Genomic DNA, 21104 nt, shown 5'->3' with positions numbered 1-21104 from the left:
GAAATGACAGCACGGGCCGCAATTGGCCCCTGGGCCTGACTTTGGACATGCCTGGTTTAAACACTTAGATGTAATGTAAGTTTGTATCAGTCTTTCTGACCTGCATTCCCACTCTGTAGTTTGAATATATTTAGACCCCTGATTTTTCATATGCAGTGACAAGGTTAGACCTATCCTGTTAATGTACATCATGCAGCAATATTTACAATATCATCTCTGCAGATGACTAGAAATGTACCGTACCAGATATATCAAGGCACCTGAACCTGGTCTTCAATTGTTCATATGCAGTGGCGTAACTATACCTCCGCAGCCCCCGCGGTGGCGGGGGGGGGCGCAGAGAAATTGGGGGCGCCGCCGGGGGGCTGCGGAGGTATAGTTACCTGTGGTCTTCGTCTCGCCCGGCTCTCTGCCGGGACCTGCCTGACGTCACGGTCCCGGCCGGCTCCTGCTGCAATGAAAACTGACTATTATAAAATGGCTGCCCCCATACTGCAGACAGTTTTCTGTCTGCAGTATGGGGGCAGCCATTTTCTAAGAGTCAGTTTTCATTGCAGCAGCAGGAGCCGGCCGGGACCGTGACGTCAGGCAGGTCCCGGCAGAGAGCCGGGCGAGATGCAGACTGCGGGGACAGGTAAGTGTAAGAAGGGGGGGTCAGGTTAGGTGGGGGGGGTGGCGGGCGGCGGCGGCGGGGGGGGGGAGGGTGTTCGAGGGGGGGGCGCCGAAAAACCATCCGGCGGGGGGGCGCTAAAAACCCTGTTCATATGTACCTAGGTAGCATACCTCGGTATTCCAGTCCTGAAATGATTAACAAATCTGGATTTTCAGTATTACTGAGCTACAATTCATGATTCATTTTGCAGGATTCATTTCAGGACTGGCTTTAAGAAGAAAACAAACTAATCTAAACTTGTTGTCAAAACAACTCAAATCGCTACACTGCAAATTGGACATTTTTTTTTACTAGTCCAGGGGTTCCCAAACTTTTTTGAATCATGGCACCCTAGAGCATCAAAATATTTTCAAGGCACCCCTAGGCCAAATGCTTCTTATCGAGAAATTCAGATTTTTTTTTTTTTAATGAAGTGCATTGTGTTTATATGTCACAGTTATCTGGTGAGGGGCAGGATTTGCTTCTGTTTGTCCACATATATTATGATTGGCAGCCACATGCACTGGTTTTGCCTGGTACATTGACTATAAATAATATGAATTTATCCTGGTCCAGCAAACCCAAGGCACCCCTGCAAGTGTCCTGAGGCACCCCAGGGAGCCTAGGCACACAGTTTAGGAACCACTGTACTAGTCTGTTATCTAATGGAAAATGCAGAAACTATACTCTAATAAGAAAAAATTAGAGCATCCATGGTGTCGTCTATAATTTGTTTTCCTTTTTTTTCTAATATATCTGGCTTCAGAGAAAGAATGGTCGCTAAATATGGTCATGGTTCAAGGGGGTACCATCCTTTAATTTGCTTCCAGGAGACTGGCATTAACCTAAATCCCCTGGTTGGATTTATCAACCTGGGCTATTCAATTACACAACACCACACAGCAGCCCACTATAAGGGAAAGAGGTGATTGCCTCTGGATTTAAGTCTGAGGCTATTTATAAGTGGTAATTTGACCCATAAGTTCCAGGCTAACTACCCAAACATATGGGTTGACACGTTGGCAGCACTTGTTATAAAGGCGCCTACCATCTATTTCTGTTTGTCTCCCTTGAAATAAGAGCAGTCTGGTCAATGACTGTGGCTAATTAAATCTGGCCCCAACACACCTTTATTTAAATTACCAAGTAATGTTATGGTAGTGCTACTTTTTTCAGAGACAGTTTAACTGGGTTTTTACTTAGTGATGTTTTTCCGACAATTGAAAAAAAAACAACTTTTTGATGATTTTAGATCGAATTTACATTTGACCTATTCAATTAAAGTGTCGATTTTTAGACTGTCAGAAAAATGGGCACAGTTGGAAAACATGTAGATCTGCAATTTTTTTGCAACAGTGAAACTGCATCAACGGAAAAAATTTCCAAAAATGGCTACAACTGAATAGGCAAGTCCAGTTTTATTTGGCTAAAATGTAATGTCCCCCTAAGTCAGTGAACTAAGTCCACAAATATAATTCTGCAATAGTACTGCAAGAAAAATGTTTTTGTGTTTTGCATTTTTTCTACACACTGTTATTAGAATTACAGTTCGTACCCATCGGCACGAGTATATTGTAATGGTTTCCTGTCAGAGAAATTCCCAATCTCAAATGGGACAAGACAAGGGTGCCCACTGTCCCCCATAATATATGTTCTAGCGATAGAACCACTGGCGGAACTAATTAGACAATCAGCTGATGTGACGGGTCCGATAGTAAACAATTCCCAACATAAAATCCTACTCTATGCAGACAATATTCTCCTTTTAATGACAAACGCCAAGGAATCTCTCGCGGAACTCTTAGATATTATTGAAGAATTTGTAAAAGTCTCATATTATAAATTAAATACAAATAAATCCGAAGCCCTCCCACTAAATTTAGATCTGACCGAGCAAACGTACCTGAAAGAACGATTTAAATTTAAATGGAAGAGGAACACCTTGCAATATCTTGGTATTCAATTGGCCTCTAAGGAAGAGAATCTGATAGAATTTAATTACTCCCCCCCTACTACAGCAATTAAATATAAAAATTAATAAATGGATAAACATAGAAGCATCCTTTATGGGTAGGGTGGCCATTCTAAAAATGTTCTTCTTACCAAAGATTTTATACCTTTTCCGCGCCATACCAAAACTATTGCCTAAATATTGGATTGCGAGATTTAACTCCCTTTTCAATAAATATATATGGAGGAATAAACAAGCTAAAATAGCCAAAGAATACTTAACCCTCCCCAAAGAGAGAGGTGGGCTAGCCCTCCCGAACTTGGAACTGGCTGCGCTGATTGACCAGATTAAGAATTGGAGGTGCTCTATGAAGAACAACTGCTTGACAATCTTTGAAGGTAGTAAATCGGCTGAAATACCCCTCGAGAACTTAATCTGGTTACCTCCTAAATTTGCAAAGGAGAATAAGGAGCTAACAAACCCCACTAAAAGAATTCTGTGGAAATGGTATGAACTTTTGGACAGAATGAACATATTGGGTTCCCCCATAGGACATTTCCCCTTAGATACCCTAACAAAAATAATACCAAACTTAAATCTGGAATTATGGGAAAATCGAGCAATAAAAACACTTGCAGATATATATGAAAATAGACAATTAATGTCATTTGATCAGATAAAAAAAAAATTTGGTCTTCAAAATTCTGAATTATATAAATATCTACAGATCAGACATTGGCTCCAATCTGACAGCTTTGACGCAACGGAATTAAAAATACTCCCAAATAAGGTATTGAACCACATCTATGGAATAAAAAGGAAGGCTGGTATCACCTTTTGGCATAAAATGATTTCACGAGAAAGGGAGGGGGAAGAAACCAAAACTAGATGGCAGCTGAAGTGGGAAAGGGAGCTGAATTTTTCCTGGGATAGCGCACAATGGGCACAACTATTTATCTCAGTTAATCAGATGTCCAAATCCACAGCTCAGACGGAGAGATTTTTTAAAATATTCTATCAGATCTATTATACACCAGTCAAAATTAATAGCTTCTTCCCAGACCAACCAGATGTGTGCTGGAGATGTCAAAAAAGAGGGGACATAAAGCATATATTTTGGTCTTGTGAGAAGCTTACAAATTTCTGGACAGAAATCAGAACATTCCTCCTGCAGAGTCTGGGACCGATAGGGCAGTTGTCACCCCAGATGATATTGTTGCATATCCTTCCACCAAATTTAAACTTTATGGAAAAATATCTTCTAAACCAAATAATTTCTGCAATAAGAGTGGCAATCACTCAACTATGGAAGCAAGACCAGGCCCCAACTCTGCAGAAGGTAATAAGTAAGGTCGAATATAATTGCAAGATGGAGACTTTGGGGAGAAAGAGCAACAACAGAAGGGTCAAACTATGGAGAGAGTGGGAAAGGATTAAAGAAGGATTAGAACTGCCCTAACATCCGATGTACTAGCTTTCACTTACCAGTAAGCCAAAATAAAAAGAAGAACTTATCGAATAAAAATAGATAACAACTTCTCTTGTCATACCGCTATGTATGTTCTGTAAAGTAGATGTATTGTGTAATTTTTAAACTGGCTTGTCTTTGTAATGTATGTACTTGTCTTGGTTGGACTCTGAGTCCTTGTCACCTTTTTTTGTACGCTTAAAATTGCAAAAAAAAAAAAAAAAGAATTACAGTTCGTAATAATATGAATGGTATTACTAAGATGGTGCCAGAGAAACCATTTAATACTGTATGTCTTATTTTTTACATTAATTGGCCGCTATTAAGAACCTGTGGGCTACATGCATAAGCAGACAGTATTTATCTGCACAGAAACAATATAAATGCATTTGTTCCTCCTGCTTGCAACATGCCAAACACAAAATGACTGGCTTTTTCGCTTTACTAATTCTGACCCCAAGTCCACTAATACAATTCAGCAATGGTACTACTAAAGCACATTGAAGTACAGTCCACAGCTACGCCGGCGTGGAGTTGATTTTGTATAGTGTGGCGAGCGCAGCGAGCCACCGCGCCCGAAGCGTGTCGATCGGACGCGGAATCCATGTAAAGTAATCCGCGTGCGCTCACCACACTTCGGGCTCGGTGGCTCGGTGCGCTCGCCACACTATATATAATCAACTCCACACCAACGTGGATATTTGGTATATGAAAAGGTCGGAGGACGTGTTCCGCTGCGCTCGACACGCTTCGGGGTGACGCGGAGAGTGGTGCTGTTTTAGGTGTTTTACCATATGAACTACTGAGATCAAGAGACAAAGGCCCTGATTCTGATTGACTTGGCAAGCTGTCACGAAGACACATCCCCTCGCATGTGCCCACGACATGAAAAATCATTCAATGGACACTGACCATCGAATGAATGATTTCTCCAGGGCTCCCAAATAAAAGTCAGTGGAGACTGACTTATATTTGCAGGCTTACGGCCAAAGACAGGATGGGCCCTCGGCACACCTCGTCCCGCCCACATTACCATGGGAACGCGTAGTGTTCTCATGGGGGCACCCAGGAAATTCTGAGCAATCAGAGGGGTGACATACAAGTTGCCATAGCCTGTCGCACTGGGATCCCGCACATGCGCACAAACCAATATGTGCATGCACAGTAATAAAACAAGACATTAGAATGACCCCCAAAAAGAGAGGAGGATCTATGTTAAAAAGTGTTTCAACTCGGATATAGTCACATATAAAGCTATTAACCATACTGCGCCAGCATAATACCTCTTTATCTGCGTCTCTCTTCTGCACGGATTACCAGCTCCCATTCACTATTACAGGACTTTCATCGGACTGCTCCCATCCTATGGATAAAACTCTCCATTAGCCTCCAAACTTTCAAGCGTTCCCTGAAAACTCACATCTTCAGGCAAGCCTATTTGAGTACCAAGGCATAACCCTGTAAGGCACTTGTGCAATATATGGCTTCCCTTTGAATTTGCAACGTGGTGGGACTGCTATGCTATTACTGGTGCCAGTCCTTGTGTTTCCATCCTATGTCCCTATAGATTGTACTGGAAAGGAGTCTTGGGCTCCAAAATTCCTGATGGCAGCCTTGTAAGGCAGTGCTGTGTGCTCTCACGATAAAACCCTTTTTCCACTTATATCTTTTGGGTGACCGACAAAACACCTGTATTGTTTGAACCATAGCTGCACAGTCTGTTTGGTTTGCGCTCAGATTTAGGAGAATTGTTTTTTCACTTCCTTATTAAGGTAATTTATAAGGACAGATCTAAGGGGGTCATTGAAATGCAAATCCATTTTTGTTGAGGATAATCATTCTATTGAAAATGAAGCTAATGATTACTATGGCTATCTTAATTCTTTAGAGAAATCAGCCATTAAAGAACTCAAAGGATGGTATGATGTCATTGTGACAATTTCCCGCTGCAGCCTGTATTATTTCGACCACTTCTTACGTACCAGCTCCAAAGGAAGTACTTAGGACTGTGGTATTGTTCTTTTCAGTTTTCATCTACAAAGACGAATATTTGGAACTGAATGTTTGTTTTGTTTTCCCTTGTCCTTTGTAATTCTTCATGGGAAGGAATTTAATTAAGCCAGTCCATTTCCATCCGGTAACTCCAGAGTCTGTAGTGGTTTCTGAGTCTTCATCATATCCTTCCACCCCTCAAATCATGACAGTCATGACATTGGAAAAGAACCTAAAGAAACATAGATCGACCACAAAATGATAGTCGTCCCACATTTTGAGTGCGCATGCATCCCAATTTTATTTATACAGAGTCACAGTACAAATTTGGATGCATTTTATCAGAATTGTATCTGAAAAGTATGGGGCTTTTCTAGTCTGTGAAAGGGGGGATATGGGTTATAGACGCATGGAGATGTTGCATCTTATTGGAGATGTGTGTCTGATAGTGGTTGTGTGTACTAAGATGCAGATTCTGCGGCTGATTCAGACCCAGAGCATTTTAAGCCCTAGAAATTTTAATAACAGCTAACAAATTTGTCAACATGACTGGAGCTATACAATTGAATGAAGCATATCTCAGTTAGGTGCACACTGGGTCCAACTATCAAATTATGGCTGAAACTCAGATAATAATTCTACCAAGATAACATCAGACTTATTTATTATTTATTATCAGTTTCTTATATAGCGCACACATATTACGCAGCGCTCTACAGAGTATATTTTAACATTCACATCAGTCCCTGCCCCAGTGGAGCTTACAATCTATATTTTCTACCACATGTACACACACACACACACACACACACACACATTCTAGGGTTAATTTTGTTGGAAGCCAATTAACCTATCTTTATATTTTTGGATTGTGGAAGGAAACCAGAGTACCCGGAGTAAACCCATGCAAGCACGGGGAGAATATACAAACTCCGCACAGTTAGAGCCATGGTGGGGATCGAACCCATGACCTCAGCGCTGTGAGGCAGTAATGCTAACCATTACACCGTCCGTGCTGACCCACAGCCTATCATTTCTGTATTTATAGTAAGACTGCTCTCCATACTTGGATCTGGCATTAGTGCTTCAATTTAAGCACTACCCTCATTAGAGACTGGATGATTACCAAAATACTAAAAGTAGAGTCAAAGCAACACTTATTAAATATCTTTTCCTAGCTGATTCGCTCCTGCTGTTCTCTACTCTAGTCAGAGAATTCTTTCAGTACAAAGTTGTAAATTATTGAAAGAAACTGCTCCTATTTCCAGAGTTGCAGCATAAAGCCATAAAGTGCATGCTACAGTGCCTGCTTCACCTCTCTGTCCTCGGTAGTGCAGTGTGTCCCGATGTGGGACAATTGAAGCAAATGAAAAGTAAAAGCAGTGGCAGTGTTGGACTATGTGGGTGTGGCTTTAAAGTAAAACATACTGGGCGAGATTTTATGTGGTCCGATATTGTGACTTTTGCGATATTATCACCAAAAATGTTTTGGTTGAATTCACTCATATGAATGTTTGTAAATTTGCCCATCCTATTGAAGTTTATGGAGAAATGCGAACGATTTCTATTGATACCCTATTCATACATACATTCAGCTGTAGCCATTATTTTCCTGCGTTAACTCGGCCACATTTCCCAATTTGTAAATTCGCCAGTGTGCAAATCCCAGCCAAGAATGGGTGCAAATAGGTACATTCGTACCCATTAGATCTTAGTAAATTTCCCTATGAGAGTACTGGTGATAAGAGGGTGGTTGATGATGAGAGGAAAGAGTTTTTGTGACAGGAGGGTGATTGTGACAGGATGGTGGTAGCTGGTGAGATTAGGGAGGATGCTAGTGAGAGGAGGGAGTTGAAGTGCTTGGGAGAGTAGGGAGGGTTGGTGAGAGGAAGAGAAGTGCTGATGAGGGTAAAGAGGGTGCTGAGTATGGGGCCTTCTTGTGGGCTTTGCACCCAGATATAATTATGTATTCAAATGTCCCTGGAAACTGGAACTAGTCAATGCAGGGCAATCCAACAGCAGCCTTAATGAGTTTTATTATGAGGGTGAAGGGGTTAATAGGTTAACTCCTTAATAGAGGTGGACTGAAGGGGTTAATCATTTTTAGGGTTAAATAAGGTGAAGGGTTTTTTTTTAGACTGAATAAGGAATTTTTGAATATTAATTCAACTAATTGACAATTTGGGAAGTAATTAGTGATTAGGATGAGGTAGTTAATGATTTAAGGGGCTAATTATGTTGAATAGGTTGTTAAGATGTCGCTGAAAAAGTAAATGAGATATAAGGGGATGATTTGTCTCAAAAATACTCTATGTTTTATAGTGGTCCCAAAAATGCTCTCCAAATAAATGTATATATATCCTGATATTTGGATTTTGGAACACCTGGGCCTGGAACACCTATATTTCCACTTCGCTCCCTCTTATGTCAAAATCTGGCTTCACCACTGTTTGGAACTCTAATTAAGGTTTTCCTTCAGGCAGGACATGCTAAATATTGTAGTGCCACAATTTTGAAGAACAACAGGCACTGATAAAAAAATGAAGTGTCTTTGACTGAAGGCAGCTTGTATTCTGTGCAGTTCGAAGGAATGCCATCTGCATAGGAAGTTTACAGGTAAATATGATTATAAATAAGCACAAGTCTGACAATTTTAATAGGGACTCTGTATACTAAAAAAAAGGCATGTATAGTCTGTAATATAGCTGTTGATGGTTGTATTTTTTTAATAATAACATTTTTATTAGACCAAAAATAAAATGACCTAAGAACTACACTATATGGAAGAAAGTCATTGGACACCATGGGTGACATTCTATGGAATGAGAGTTGTGTTTTTTTGCGAATTTTACTCCAAAAAACGGCTAATTCGCATTTTTCCATGAAATCGCATATTTAATCTGAGGCGAAAAGGTCCCTAAATCGCATATTTTGTGCGATAAGTCATGCGTACTGAAAGTGCTGTAAAAATTCACACTTTTATCGCATTCAGATGTTTTCCAATAGAAAAGTATACAATTCGCTTATTTAATGGAATGGGATTTTGCAAATTGCACTTTTAAGGTGTCTAATAATCGCCATTTTTTCAGACCAGGTTCTGTTGGGCGATTTGGCCCAGAACTCAATTTGGTCAAGTGCACACATGGTTAATGTCATCACAGGTGTCCTTCATTTCTCTCACAAACACTCCTACATATACCCCCACATCATTAAGGACACCTGTGAGGGTTTGAGACATGGAGATTGTGCAGAGTGGATTTGAGTTGCTCATTTTGGATTTGGCCCATTTGGAGGAGCTGGGCAGGAGGGAGGAAGCTGCGCACCAGAACCAGGTACCACCCCAAATAGTGCGTACCCCACGTATGTATCGTGCTAGGCTGTACCTGGACTCCCTCTCGGATCAACAGGTTGTGGGGATGTTTAGGCTAAACCGCAATAACTTGTTGAACTTATATGAGCAGGTGAGAGATGATTTGGACCCTTTTGGGGGGGGGGGGGGGGGGGCAACTATGCAGTGTCTGGGCTGCAGAAATTAATGTGTAACCTCTACTATTTGGCCACTGGCTCCACTCAGTCCGTGACCTCATGGTCCTTGGAGGTATCACAAGCCACTTTCTCAAAGCATTTTACTCAATTTTACTTGCTTTAAAGAAGTTGTGGCGGACATACATCAGATTCCCCAGTTCAGAGTCAGAGTGGCAGGACCACAAGGTTGCTTTCCATAGACTCTCAGCATTCCCTCACGTGCTGGGAGCTATAGACTGCACACACATTGGGATTAGGGCACCGCACGTGCGGGGCCACGTCTATGTCAATAGGCGTGGGCGGCACTCCCTGAACGTGCAGGTTGTATGTGATGCTCATCTCAAAATCCTAAGTGTAGTTGCAGGCTTCCCTGGGAACTCCCATGACGCCTATATTCTGAGACACTCTGGCCTCTGGAACTGATTTACCCAACAACAAATGTCAGAGGGCTGGCTACTTGGTAAGTACATTTTTACATATTACCCTCTCTATTCGTATTTGTACCTGCTGAAATGTGTGTGTGTGTGTTTCAATTTTCACCAGCCTACTACTCTTGTCCAAGTAAATACTATTTGCCCACTGCACATACCTTACCATATAAGGCAATAACTTCCTTTCTTTGGTTTAGGTGACTCAGGATATGGGTGTCTTTCCTGGCTCATGACACCTTTGTGCACCCCCGATGGCCCTGCACAGCACCGGTATAATGAAGCCCATATTGCAACCCGCAATGTGGTGGAGCGTACGTTTGGAGTGTTGAAAAGTAGATTCCGGTGTTTGGACTGGTCATCTGGTTTGCTGCTTTACCACCCTGCAAAAGTAGTGATGATCGTCCAGGCTTGCTGCATGTTACACAACATAGCCCTATACCAACCAGCCTATGTGGAGGAGGATCATGCAGCAGTCGTACAGGAAGCCCAACCTACCACACCTCGGGTAGTGAGGGGTACGCAGAGGGGGAATCTGGTGCGTACAGACATCATCAGGCGCTACTTTTCTGGTAAGCACATGTGCCCTCTATTCCTACATGTACCTTTGCTGGAAGTGAACTCACCTACATTACATTTATCACTAACATCTTTTTGCCCCCACATTTAGCCCAAAAGACACAGTCCAAGGGTACAGTTGGTGGTGCAGACCTATCCCTTGCTGTAAAAAACCTTGTAAGTATATTAACAACATGTATGTGATTTTTGTGCAATCAACTATGGCTCACCTGTTGTTGTGGAACTACATGGGCCAGCATGCCCTGACACACTGTAAGCATGACAGCTCAAAACATGACTGCCACAGCTTGCTGAAATATGTAGTTCCACAACCTCGGACGGGCCAGATTTGAGACAACAGCATCTTCCACCAATACCTTGCCCATATATCATTAAATTATGGAACAGATCACACAACAAATGTTTGAAGAATAACACACAGACAAAATGGTATGCATTGTGACATTTTTACTACAGTATATTATGTCATACATAACCTGCATTTGTCAGTCACAAACAATAGAAATGTGTATTAATGTAACAAAAATTCAAGCATAGTACATGCATTATCAATTTATTTTATGTTAAATAATTATTTTTTCCCTCCATCAGGCCGCGCACTACCACCTCTTGACCCTGCGCACACGCCACCCCAGGTCCTAATACTCCGACGGGGTGGGGAAGTTGGTGATCCACTTACTGGTGTGCTAGATACACTACTAATTGTAGATGTAGTTGCACCTATGACACCTGACACCTCCATTTGATGGATTTGTGCCTGCATAGCGATCAATGCATTGGTCTGCGCCGTACACGATTGACTAATTGAATGAATACTTTGTGCAAGGCTGCCAATATGGATATTCTGCTCCCTTACAGAAGAACTAAGTTCAGCAAGACGGGTGTCTATGCTATTTGCCATACGCACCTGAGTGCCTACACCAACCCGTACACTCCTAGACAATTTTCTCAACTGTAGAAAGGTGTCACGCATGTACCCCTTAATGTTGCCCATTTCCAGACTTTGGGAGGCCATAAATTCTAGTTGTTTGTCCTTGAAATGTACCAAGGAGGTAGCTACTTGGGCAGCAGAAGCAGCTGTAGGGGGAGTATTTCTGGGTGGGGGTGGGTTTGGAGTCACCCCACTTGGTGGAAGATCACTCTGTGATGATGTGTTTATTTCCTCCTCAGCCGCAAACGTGTCCACTGGTTCCAGAATTATCTCTATGTCATCCACCGGCATATCAGAAGATTCTGTGGATTGTTGTCCTAGTTGTACAGTACCTGTGGATACAGAGGAAGAGGTAAGTACAGATGCATATATTGTCCTTTCTGTCGTCAGTACTGTTTTGGAAAGGGTCTGAGATGGTAGACGCCCATACCTAGGGGTACTATGTACTTACAAATGGACCCCGATCCTGCATGAAACATTGACAATAATCTTCATTGACATGGCTAGGCCACATTACATTCATGTCCGTTGCAATGTAGCAGCTGGAGATGACTGTAATGTGATTTATTATTTGATGTGACATGGGTGTGTGTACTGTATGTGTAATGGCCTGTGGTTTGAACATTTACCTGCTTCCACAGATGCGGCACCATCGGAGCTTCTTTTCTTGGATGCTTGATCACTTCGGGATGGACAATCTGTGAAAGGAAAGATCGGCAGACTTTATGTACCGAGCAATGGAGATGCTTTTGTGCAAAATCATCAAATAAATTACAATAATGGACAAATTTACCTTTGGTTTAGGGCTATATTATTTACTATTCATATTTTTACATTGATGTTTTGCACCTGTAGTCAGGCAAAAAAATTAAAACACTGCTTGACACATTACAACTGTTGGCAAATCTGTGGTATGTAGGCGTGACTGCTAAACCACCAGTACACCAATGTTTTTGGGCCACATACATATGAAGCTGCTAGAAAAAATGTTACAGTGTGGAACAATAGATGTGCAGTTGTGGAACTACAAGGCCCAGCATTCTGATCATTTTTAAAGTAGGTGTAAACTATTGCCATTGACAGACCTTGCTGGGCTATGTAGTTCCACAGCACCACATTAATTAGTATAACAATACAAAATAACATTGCAGTTTAAATACATTGGCATGTATGCTTCATATTGCATGTGGTGACACTTACCAGCTCGGGGTGGGCTTGCCGGCCTATCGGTATCCGCAATGTGCATCCCAGGCAGGACCTATGGGGGGATAATTCTTTGGGGCTTACCTCATATGATGTGTAGGATATTGTGGTGGGGCTTCATCCGCCAGTCTTGGTGGCCTCCTCCATCTCCATGGCCATTTTCTTTTTCAGCTGCCGCTTGATGTCGTTAAACCGCTTTTTAATGTTTTTGATTAGCCTCTTGCGGTGACTGACAGCGTTGACCGTCTGGGTGATGTCCTACCACATACCATGTTTACGATGTGAGGTGGTCTTGTGCTGGTTTTTCCCCAGTAAGCGGTCATAAAGGGATATGATGGCCCGGACAAGCGCCACATTCTCCTCATAACTGAATCGGACCTTTCTCCCACTTTTGGTGCGGCCAGCTTCACCCTCCTCCTCATCCTCTATATCTTCCACATGCATGTTAAAATCCTCCTCCATGCCAGTGTCTTCCTCCTACTACTCCTCCTCACCTCCATCTTCCTCCATCACGGACATGTGGCCCTCCTGCAGCTGCTGTGGGGTATGGGCAAGGTCCTGGCTACAGGATGGGGATGCCAGCGGATCCTCCACCTCCTCCTGCTGGGCCTGATCCGCCAGGGCCTGGTCTGGGGCTGCCCTTGCAGTGGCCATGGTGGCTGCCACACTGCTGCCACTCCCTGTAATGGAGGTCGACCTCACCAGTCCTCTTCTGCCTCTCCCACTGGCTCCTCTTGCCTGGCTGCTGCCACTGCTCCCTCTGCCACTGGCCCCACTTCCTCTGGTCACACTGCCACTGCTCCCTCTGCCACTCCTTACTCTGCCACCAACACCTCTTCCTCTTCTCACACTGCCACTGCCACTGCCCCTCTCCATGCTCCTTACTTCCTATCAAAGAGTGAAATGGCGCCAATGCCCCTTTATATAGGGGGTGTGATGCATAATGGAGGGGACCTAGGTGGGCCAATAGGTTAGGGGGTTATTTGGCATGTGGAGACAGTCTTGTAAATCGCACTCCGGTTGGTCTAAAATTTGCACATGACCGGCGGAAGAAATCGCACTTTTTAGTGACATAATTTCGCATCAATTCGCCGCAAATCGCACTACATCGCACTTTTTAGCCTCTAATGCGCATCCCATTAAATATGCGAATTATGACTAAAAAATGCGATTTCTGAAAGTGCGAAGAGTGGCGATGGAGTGCGAAAAAATATGCGCTTTTCTCTCAGCCCATAGAATGTCACCCCACATGTCAACGGAAACCATGCGTTTATTTACAATCAATAGGGTGTAGGTCCACCTTTTGCAGAAATAACAGCAGCTATTCGTCGTGGTAAACTTTCCACAAGTTCGTGTAGCACACATAGTGGGATTTTGTGCCATTCCTACTACAGTACAGTCACCAACTGTGGTAGTGTAGAAGGGCAAGGCGATCGCGACCTCAACCTGCGCTCAAGTTCGTCCCACAGATGTTCTATGGGGTTCAAATCAGGGCTTTGCGCAGGCCACGCTAGTCAGGTGACGTGATTTTCCTCATACCACTCCATTGTAGCCCTCGAAACATGACACGTCGCATTGTCGTCCTGGAACACACAATTGTCGTTCCCATAGAAACGCCACAACGTAGGTAACATGGAGTTATCCAGAATATCTCGGTAGGTCGCCGATGTCATGTCCCCATGCACCTGCCATGCCAGCTGAAACAACCCCAGAACATGATGCCTACACTTTCAAATTATACTATTGGCACTACACATTCGGGTAACAGGCGTTCTCCAGGCAATCGCCATACCCACACTCTCCCATCTGATCAAAACAATGTGAAGCGTGATTCATCGCTCCAAAGGACTTGTTTCCATTGCTCCACTGTCCAGTTTTACCGCTCCTTACACCAACGAAGTCTCTGTCGTGTATTGGCTTTTGTGATCAGAGGCTTGTGAGCCGCAGCTTGACCATGATAACCGAGTGCGTTTCCTGTCCATCATTTTGATCCAGCAAATGATCCGCTACGATGCTTGCTTCCATATTTATACATATAGGAAGAGTCCATATTCACTTTGTCAGGAAGATTCTATTATTTCAGAATTAAACCAGGTTGTCCAATGACTTTCTTCCACATAGTGTATATTTAAAAGCTTTTATTGACTATTTATGTTTTTTTATAGCAACATAATTTTGATACTGCTTGTCTAATCTTGTTGAAAGCAAGAAGTTACGTTCAAAGATATAGGGTCCTATTTTTCTGGCTTCAAAGCCACGTTACCTTACGTGACATCACTGTTTGGTGGTCTAGGGCAGTGGTTCTGAACCTTGGTCTTCAAGGACCCCCAACAGCTCACGTTTTCCAGGTCACCCTACAGAAACACAGTTGCACTGATTATTCACTGACACATTTTAAAAGGTCCACAGGTGGGGCTAATTATTTCACCTGTGTCTGTGTGGAGACCTGGAAAATGTGAACTGTTGGGTGTCCCTGAGGACCGAGGTTGAGAACCACTGGTCAATGAACTCCCATAGGCAGCCAAAGTCATCCCTGAATCTAGTGTGTTGCTAATCTGCTGCGTGGTTGGCATGTCTCCTGGTTCCTCTCTCATATCAGTGGTGCATGGACACCCCCATCTTGATTCCTATCAGCTGTTTTCCAATCATAAGCTGCCTTGGGACTTCCTGACTGAAGCAGCCTATCAGAGGGCAACCTACTCTTAAGGCTGCTCTGGAGTGCAGAATAGTTCCAGAACAAATTTCCTGCTGTGACCTGCTACTGGCTCCCAGTTGTTATTCCTTGGAGTATTCTGGTTTCTAAAATCACCTACATTAATTCTTCACAGTGCACTTCAGGTGCAATCATCTGCATACATTCTATAGACAGTGCCTTTCAGATTGCATACATCAGTATTCATCATAGTCAGTGCACTTCAGGCTACAATCACCTGCATTCAGGAAACATGTGTTTGGGAACAGCACCTGTTTGCTATTTAAACAATCTCTGTATGTGTCAGATCATAATGAGGTATAGCTACATGCTTCTGAGGAAGTTATGTGGTTATTCCATGGTGAAACACGTTAAGCCAGCACCAGTGAGAATTGTGACCTATCCCATTCCCAGTATTTACATCAGAACCTATTCCATACATTTATGAAGACCAGCCCATTTGTGAATGCTATTCTTCCGCCTGCCTAATGGTCAGTACTTACTGGACTGTGAGAATTCTAGCTATTATCCTCTAGAACAGACTTTCCCAACCACGGTCCTCAAGGCACACCAACAGTGCAGGTTTTGTAGATATCCAGGCTTGAGCACAGGTGTCTTAATTAGTACCTGAGTGATTCTGATTAAACCATCTGTGCTGAAGCCTGGATATCATTAAAACCCGCATTGTTGGTGTGTCTTGAGGACCGTGGTTGGGAAAGCCTGATCTAGAAGGTGCTAGATACAATAATAAGTAGAATCTGATTAGTTGGGATGGGCATAATCTCTTACTTCTAAAAACTCACCATTTAGTAAATCTAATCCCAAGTAACCATTTTTAAGACTTCCCAAGCAATTCTTGTGCTCCCTGGCTCAGGAGTGTGCTGCCAGATCATGTTCCAATGTCTGCTACACCTGGTGATGCCTGAATAGCTGGTTCAATCCCACTATGTTGTGGCAAATCCTGAATATCTGGTTCAATAACAGTAACTTTAGGATGATCATGAATAGCCGGCTTTATCCCACTATCATTTTGACAATCCTGAATAGCTGGTTCATACCAAATTTCCTGAATAGCTGCATACCCTCCAACATGATCCATTGCATTCGGTACACAATGTTCTGCTCCTGGACTTCCCTCTTAATGTATGATTACCGTCACCTGAGTTGAAACACCCTTCTCGTCAATTACCTAGTTCCACACAAGTGATGGCAATAAGAGGGAAGTCCAGGAACAGAGCATTGTGTACCGAATGCAATGGGTCATGTTGGAGGGTATGTAGCTGGTTCAATTCCAGTATCTTATGACATATCAAGAATAGCTGCTTCATTATAGCATCACTCGAGTATTCACATCAAGTAAACTGTGAAGCAAAACTCCAGGAATTGTCCGATGAAGAAGATATAAAAGACCTGTGAGTTTCCACCAGTCTTTTGGATTACGTTCCTGCTAGCAAACCTAGGAGGTTATTCTAATCCATACTCACCATTGCGAATTCGCAACAGTGAGTGATGGTGATGGGCTGTGCATGCACATATTAATTACACAGGTTCTGTGGCTGGTTGGTGTCAAGACTCCATTTCACCTGGTTTTAATCAGCCACAGAACCTGTGTAATTAATATGTGTCCAGAATTAAAGGGATGAGGTGATAACCTTAGGGCAGGCATTCCCAACCACGGTCCTCAAGGCACACCAACAGTGCAGGTTTTGTAGATATCCAGGCTTAAGCACAGGTGACTTAATTAGTAACTGAGTGATCTGATTAATCCGTCTGTGCTGAAGCCTGGATATCACTAAAATCTGCACTGTTGGTGTGCCTTGAGGACTGTGGTTGGGAATGCCTGCCTTAGGAGCTGGTTATGGCAGATGTAGCTTCACCTGCCTTAAGCTGGGTACACATACATACAATCATCGGGCCGTTCTTCCGTTCTGGGTCGGATGGGCGTTCAATTGTATAGGTGTGTACGCTGTCCCGATTCCCTCCGTATGATCGATAAATGGGCAAAAAAGGTCTTGTCCGTCCATACTCGGTCGGTCGAAGGTTCAGTGCTGTTTAATATTCATCCGACAGGACGGGCCCATATCGGAACAAAAGTGCAGTGTGTACGCATGTTCAATCGATATGCTGGTCATTCTTGCGACTATACTGCCAAACTGGAACGCTGGAGGGATGATGAAGTGTTGGAGCTGTTGGCAGTGAGAGGATAAGAGGAGATTAAAAAACAAGTCAACAGTACAGTGAAGAACTCGAGAGTGTACTATAACATCCTGTCTGCCTGTGGCATCATCAAAACCCAGCAACAGGTAGTGAACAAACTGAAAGCCCTGACCGAAATAGGAGGAAGAGTGGTGGGGCCCGCATGGACTGGCATACCCTTCAACATTTCAGTGTCAGAATTCGGTTCACATTTAGGAAGGGGGTGTGGCCACGGGTAAAGTGGGTGGAGTCACAGGTAAAGTGGGCGTGGTCATGTCCCCTTTCCGTATGTTTTTTGGGCAGTTTTTCCCCCCACATTTATAGGTTACCCCCCCCCCCCAGCACCTGAAGCAGCTCATGTCACATGGTGGCTTGGTGGGCTGCTGGCATATTAAAATAAATAAGTATATTTAATATACTTATTTAATAAATAAGTATATTAAATATACTTATTTAATATACCAGCAGCCCACCAAGCCACCATGTGACATGAGCTGCAGGCCAACAGGTGCGACACGATGCTGATAGCAGACACAGCTGGAGTGATTTAGTGCACCTACTTGCTGCACTCCAATGTGTGGCAGACTCCGGATGGCGACCTGTAGTCTAGATGGCACCTACTTGCTGCACTCCCGTGCGTGCTGGAGCTGGCCACCGCACCCCTCTCTCCCTCACAGAGATTTGCACGCGCCCTCGCTCAGTTCTCTGCCTGCGCATGCGCAGACAGTGAGGGCACATAAATAGACATCCTTCCCTTGAGTGCGTGCGGTGCGGTGCTGGCGCCTGATGTCATGACGCCATGCCCGCAATGCACTTATGGGAACAGAGGGGGAGAGGGGAGAGCCGGCGCAGGGCAGCACGCACATGATTGAAACAGCCAGGAGCGGAGGAGGAATAGGAAAACAAGGAAGAAAGCAAAAAACCGGTACATTCGGTACAAACTGATTTTGCCGGTACAGACTGTTAAAAAACTGTACTGTACCGGCAAAATCGGTACAGTTGGAGGGTATGGACTGGGCATTTTATGACCAGTGCAATGTGATCTTTGGGAACTTTGTGTCCTCCTCCAGCACTTTTGCTGGGAGTGCAGCAAGTGAGTGTGAAGATAATGATGCAGCAGCAGCAATACCTATTGATCTGGAGGCCATAGATAGTGGAATGGATTCCTGCTCAGTCCAAGATGAAGTTCTGGAAACATCAGTTGTCTCACAGACTTCAACAGTGGGTGAAGCTTTATCACCGCCGTGTGGGCAGCGACCACCATCATGACCACCATCACCGTCCCCATCTGCGTCTGGAACAGGGCACTGTGCTGAACTTAGTAGTGCAGCCAGTGAATCGATGCACCGAACCGAGAGTCCATGTCTGCAGTTACGCAGCAACAGTAAGTTTTTCAATTAAATTTCCACATACCTATATAACACAGTCCACAGTTTCTAAAAATACTAAGGGCGAGATTTAGTGGTTTGACCGTTTTTGAGAAAATGCGATTTTTTTCTCAAATCGCCCTATATCGCCGTTTTTTAAAATTGAATTTTTGCCGCGAATTCGCATATTTAATGAGGTGTGTATTCCGGCATGAGAAGTGCGAGAAAGGGCGATTTTCGGAATGAAAAAGTGTGATTTTTCGGAATGAAAAAGTGAGATTTTGGTGAAATGTGCGATTTTGTCATTAAAAAAAAAAAATGGCGTGAGGTTCCCCCTCCTGTACATAACCAGCCCCGGGCTCATTGAGCCGGACCTGGTTCCAAAAATATGGGGGACAAAAAGCGTAGGGGTCCCCCATATTTCTGAAACCAGCCACGGACTCTTGGACCGGTCCTGGTTCCAAAAATCTGGGGGACAAAAAATCTGGGGGTCCCCCGTATTTTGAAACCAGCACTGGGCTCCAACAGCCCGCAGTGTCATGCAACAGCCGGGGGACACTTTTTACATAAGGTCCCCGGCCGTACCATGAGCACCGTGGCTGGTCAGCCTTGGACGGGGTACCTGGAGGAGTGGGGACCCCCCCAATAAATGGGTCCCCCCCCAGGCTTCACCCGTCCAGGGCTGAAGCCTGGGGCTGTCACCGGCGTCCCTGGCCATTGAACGCCGGCCTGATAGGGTTAAATTCACATTCCTAACATTGCTTAATACAGGAGAACTACAAGTGCCAGCAGACCTCCCCCGCATGCTGGGACTTGGAGAACCACAAGTCCCAGCATGCGGGGCATTAATGGGCCCGCTGGGACTTGTAGTCCACCTGTAAAAAGAATGTTAAAATAAAACACACACACACAGAGAAGTAAAACTTTATTACATACACATCCACACACTTCAATTTTACACCACTATACATACCGATCCAGGATCCAGCGCTGGTCTCCCTTCTGCTGCAGAGCCGGCTACCCCCGCACTGACAGCGGGGACAACCGGCGTTGTCCCAGCAAACAGAGGCTGAGAGCGTGATTGGGCGATGCGTTTCCATGGAGACGCATAGATCAGCCCTGATTGGCTGAGCTATGCATCTTCATGGAGACACATAAGCCGAAGACGCTCTCAGCCTCTGTTGCACTGGGACAACGCGACAGAAGCTGTTAGCTGCATCGGAGAAAGCTGGTTGTCCCCGCTGTCAGTACGGGGGGGAGCCGGCTCTGCAGCAGAAGGGAGACCAGCGCTGGATCCTGGAGTATATTGTTGTAAAAGTGAGGTGTGTGGATGTGTATGTAATAAAGTTTTACTTCTATGTGTGTGTGTTTTATTTTAACATTCTTTTTACAGGTGGACTACAAGTCCCAGCGGGCCCATTAATGCCCCGCATGCTGGGACTTGTGGTTCTCCAAGTCCCAGCATGCGGGGAGGTCTGCTGGCACTTGTAGTTCTCCTGTATTAAGCAATGTTAGGAATGTGAATTTAACCCTATCAGGCCTGCGTTCAATGGCCAGGGACGCCCTTGACAGCCTCGGGCTTCAGCCCTGGACGGGTGAAGCCTGGGGGGGGGGGCCTTTATTGGGGGGGTCCCCACTCCTCCAGGTACCCCGTCCAAGGCTGACCCGCCACGTTGCTCATGGTACGGCCGGGGGGCCTTATGTCCCCCATATTTTTGGAACCAGGACCGGTCCAAGAGTCCGTGGCTGGTTTCAGAAATACGGGGGACCCCTACACTTTTTGTCCCCCATATTTTTGTAACCAAGTCCGGCTCAATGAGCCCGGGGCTGGTTATGTACAGGAGGGGGGACCCCACGCCGTTTTTTTTTGTTTTTTTAACTTTTACACATATTTTACCAAAGAACCATACACAGATCACATGCACATGTTTCTGACAAAATCGCCAGTCAGGATCAGGTCTATTTATTTTTTTGCTGTTTAGACCATTTTTTTGGGGCGATTTCCAAATTCGCATCTCATTAAATATGCGAATTGTATATTTTTCAATGGGGAAAACATCTGGATGCGAATTCCGGAGTTAAAAAAAATCGCACTTTCAGAATTTTTTTGCCGATTTTCG

Source organism: Crinia signifera, chromosome 1, assembly GCF_055691185.1.
Source record: "Crinia signifera chromosome 1, ASM5569118v1, whole genome shotgun sequence".
Taxonomy (NCBI): Eukaryota; Metazoa; Chordata; class Amphibia; order Anura; family Myobatrachidae; genus Crinia; species Crinia signifera.
This window is presented reverse-complemented; position numbering follows the sequence as displayed.